Raw genomic sequence first — 5,000 nt, forward strand, 5'->3', positions numbered from 1 at the left:
CCTCCTCCTCCTTCTACTCCTGCTCCTCTACCTCCTCCTCTTCCACATCCTGCATATTTTCATAGTTTTCCAACTTTCTACGTCTTTCTTCATCCTCTCTTTCCTTTTCTCCTTATTTATTTATTATATTTATTGTCTTCTGTGTAGTTTAATGTTTGTTGTCCTCCCCCTTCTCACTTTCTCCTCCTCCTCCTCCTCCTCCTCCTCTTCTTCTTCCTCTTCCACCACCTCCCGATTCTCCTTTTTCTCCATATCTTAGTCACTTCCTTTTTATATTTTTTTCATTTTCTATTGTCTTCTCATATCTCATTTTTCTTTCTCCCTTTTTTTTTTTTTACTTTTTCGTCAGTCTATCCCCTTTTCTCCTTCTCGCTCTCTTCTTCTCCTCCTTCCTTTTCCCTCCCCTCCCTATTTCTTTCAGTCCTCTTCTTCTCCCTCCTCTCTCTCTTTCTTCTCTACCTCTCTATTCATTTCCTCTCCTCTTATTCTATATATTTATCCTGTCAATCTCTCATTTCCATTCTTAATTAATCTTTTGTTAACCGTTTTCTTAATTGAATATAAGCGCTTGGTACTTGCCAGGCAGGTACAGTAATAACACAGGAACCTTACAGGGACATCTTTTCCGTCAAAGGTCTCACTTTATCCGACCATGCCACCGTGATCCCCGCCAAAAGAAGGGTTGTGATGGCCTGGGAGCTTGCCCACCGTGATAAAAGGTGGTTTGTTTTGATTTGTACCTTTGTACTGAATGGATTTCCCTTAGATTCTTCCTCAGGATCCTTCACCGTGATTGGGTTATTAAGACACCGAGGGGGAGGGGGAGGGGGAGGGGGAGGGGGGTATGAGATGAAGAAAAGTCCAGAAGCAACAAATGATAATTCTCTCTCTCTCTCTCTCTCTCTCTCTCTCTCTCTCTCTCTCTCTCTCTCTCTCTCTCTCTCTCTCTCTCTCTCTCTCTCTCTCTCTCTCTCTCTCTCTCTCTCTCTCTCTCTCTCTCTCTCTCTCCGTTCACAGGCTCTCTTCACCCACAACCCTTTCAATATAGTAACATACATTTACATAATTTGTTCCAATTAACTAAAGATTGATTCTCTCCTCTACTGGCCTTAAGGGTGTCTCGATCGATTAGGGACTCCTTCAGGCCAAGGTCCACCTACCAGCTGAATAAAATCATTGGTAATTAACTTCGACAAAATGTACAAAGTCTGTCAGCGTCTTGAAGGAGTTATGTTTGTCAGTAAGCCGTTGAGTCGGTTCTACAAGAAGCTGGCCAGGTTAGCTCTTCCCCACTGCTGCCCCAGGGGAGGCCTACGGGACGTGTGTTTGTGTTTGTGTGTGTGTTTGTGTGTGTGTGTGTTTGTGTGTGTGTGTGTGTGTGTGTGTGTGTGTGTGTGTGTGTGTGTGTGTGTGTGTGTGTGTGTGTGTGTGTGTGTGTGTGTGTGTGTGTGTGTGTGTGCACGCGCGAGTGTGTGTGTGCGTTTTCTTGTCCTTGTGAATGCATTTACCAAGAGAATGTTGCAGGACTGAATCTCATGGACTCAAATTACATTTCATTTATGTGTTCATTTATTTATTTATCTTTTATTTATTTATTTGTTTATTTATTTATTTATTTATTTATTTATTTATTTATTTATTTATTTATTTATTTATTTATATATCTATTTATCTATTTATTTATTTATAATTTTTTATTTATTTACACCAGGCAGAAAAATTTGGGGTGATGGAGGGTTTCTTAGCTGAATAAAAATCAGCTGACGACAGCTAGGATAAAACGCACCGAAAGGGTTAATCAACTGAAGAGGTTACAATTTTCACTTAACCGAGTCAGATCTTTGTCGCCAGGCTACGGGGTCGTGACAAAAGAGGAGAGAATGTGAAAGAGAGAAAGAGAGAGAGAGAGAGAGAGAGGAGGAAAGAGAGAGACGGGGGGGAGAGGGAAAGGGACGAGAAACAAGATGCACCAAAGGGCTTGAGTAGAAGTGAAGGCAGTGAACAAGCTGAATGTGGCAAATGAACAAAATGGAGGCATAGGTGATTAAGTGTTGAGTAAATAAATGCAATTTTAGTCATGGTGATGGTTATAATTCATGATGATGATGATGATGATGACGTAATTATGGTGATGTCATCGGGAACGTGATGGCGATGACGACGACGACGATGACGCCGTTAATGATGATGACACTGAATTGGTAATAGTGCAGGACGCCAACCACTCTCCCTCTCCCCCTTCACTCTCCACCCCCGCTCCCGCCGGAGGGCACCGCAGCTCCTGCGGCAAGAACCCCCCCGCCTGCGGGCAGGAGCCGCCGCAGCCGTAGCCGTAGCCAATAGCGACTTGCAACAGGACAGGCGAGTTGCAAGAGTGAGGATGGATGGGGGGTGGGGGTTAGTGGATGTCGTGGGGGGAGATGGAGGTAATTTCGGGGGGGTAATTAGTCTCTGGGGTTACTCTGGGGTGGTACGCTGGGGGTTATCGCTGTTCTTGTTGTTGTTACTGTCGTTGTTGTTGTTTCTGTTGTTGTTGAAGTATTCATAATTATCATCTATAGTCTCCTTTGCTACGTCGGTACTATAGCCCATGTGAGCCTGCCCTAGATTTTCTATATTCTATTTTATTTGAGCAAAAAATCACCCTAATTATAGCCCATGAGTCTGATTTTTTTAGTTCTGTTTGTATGAATTCAAGTATTTATTATATTTGTTTACTTTATTTTTTTTATCTATATTTGACATATCATTTATTGTCTCTCATTTGGTATTTGTTGATTACTTACAATCTATATACATGTTATTTATTGGTCATTTCCTATAACAAATTATCATTAATTGTTTTTATTCATTATTTTATTATTATTAGTTATTTATTATTTATTTTTTGTTATTTATTGTTCATATTTTGGTATTCATTATTTATCATTCATCCAGTATTTATATATCAAATGCTTCTTTTATTTGGCTAATAGCTCCTTAGAAACGTGGCAAATGGTTCCAGGGTCGTCAGGCGTTGCCAATTAGTTCCACTTCTCGCGTCCAGCAAGAGTCAATGCCATCACGAGTCATGTCTCCTGGTATTATGGATTCGGATGAAGAATATAAACCTGTGGTTACACAGCATAAGTAAGAAAAGAAATTATAAATTAATAAATTAAATAATAAGTACATCAACATAAAAGGAGGCGGAAAATGTTTTGTTCTAGATCATTAAATAGACAAAGAAAAGTAATGAATACGAATAGATAAATAGATAGATGAACAAATGAAGTTATATAAATAAATGAGTGAATAAGTACAGCAACATAAAAAGAGGCGGAAATTAATTTGTTTTAGATAATTAGATAAGTAAAATAAAAAAAACAAGTAAAATAATAGGTAATTAGATAGAACATAATTAAAAAAAAGTAGATTAATAAATAAGTGATAAATAAGTTAATGTAAGAAATAGGTGGAAAGTAATTTATTGATATATTCAAACGATATACTCATCTGTCATAGAACAACGTATTTAAGCCATTATATTCATGTTGCAAGATGATTGAATGGAATATTCAATCCTTTAGATGTCTAGCGTGTACACGCGTGCACGCACGTATTTGGTGCAGGATAGAAGATCCGACGTCTTCAAAGAACTCCCAAGGGGCCCACCATCGTGTCAGGACCTGACAGTGGTCATAGGAGTCAAGCGCATCTGACCTCACAGCGGACATCTGGGCCGAGTGGCCGGGGCACCTGCGTACACATTGCCAAAATGCAAGATCAGCATACGTTAAACATACATACATATATATATATGTATGTATATATATATATATATACATATATATATATATATATATATATATATATATATATAATTTTATGCATTCCCTTTTATAAATATGGACCCATGCATGAATACTGAGTGTCCATACTCAATACATTCACTGTACATTGTAGCAATAACATTTTACATTGTAGAAATAAGAGAAAATAAATTATTATAGCTAAGTGTAGTGGCAACAGCCACTTTGTGCCTGTAAATGGAATTTGGCAACTGTACGAGTCCTGCTTGAAGGTGTTCCGAGAATGTAGTTTAGTCTAGACGAGAATATTAAAGCCAACGAACCATCACCTCGTTTGTCTCACCAAACTCAATGTAGATCACATGCAACAAATCTACATTCATGTGCAGCAAAATTAGGTCATGTTTTCACCATTTGTATATACAAATGCTATTATGTAATTTCTTACATACTTAAGACTTTTCAAATGCCTGTATTATTTAGTTTCTCATTGCTGTGTCCCAGCCAAAAGGGCATAAGTTCGTTTGTAATTGGTTTCTGACCCATTGTAATGGGTTGAACAAATAGGAGAGAGAGATAATTACAGAAGTAGGATTTAGGTTAATTTAATCAAATATGATTTTAGGAATCTGCCCCCAATCGCCATGGGAATTCCACAAACACGATCTTAGTAGCAATGGATGTAACCTGTAATCATTCATTAAACCCATATATGTGACAAAAGAGAAGAATTTAGAAAAAGATAGATTAATGCACTTGGAAACAAACTTATGATTTGGCTAAATAAATCTATTCAACAACATAGGCTTATTTATTTATTTATTTTATCATTGTTTTTTATCTATTTATTTTGCAAAATAAATCTTTAAATTTTGCAAAACCGATGCACTTAGCAAACCCCAAAAACAATATTTTGCAAAATAGATTGTATTTAACAACAAGGAGAGTTTAATATTTTGCTATATCTATGAGCTTGGCAACAAATAAATTATTTACTTATTTTGTTTGTTTATTTATTAACTTGTTTGTCTATTTTTGTTCATTCGTTTGTTTATGTATTTTACTTATTTTTTCTTATATCCGACTTAGTTATGGACCAAAAGGTCTCCTGTCGGCATGCTCCTCTATTGTAATCCTTTGTAATTTCTTTGATTCATGCAATCAACATTACTATTTGCTTAATTGCCTTTTACTAATACCAGGCAATAA

The sequence above is a fragment of the Oratosquilla oratoria genome, chromosome 3, assembly GCF_046742065.1.
Source record: "Oratosquilla oratoria isolate Oo_2021 chromosome 3, ASM4674206v1, whole genome shotgun sequence".
Classification (NCBI taxonomy): Eukaryota; Metazoa; Arthropoda; class Malacostraca; order Stomatopoda; family Squillidae; genus Oratosquilla; species Oratosquilla oratoria.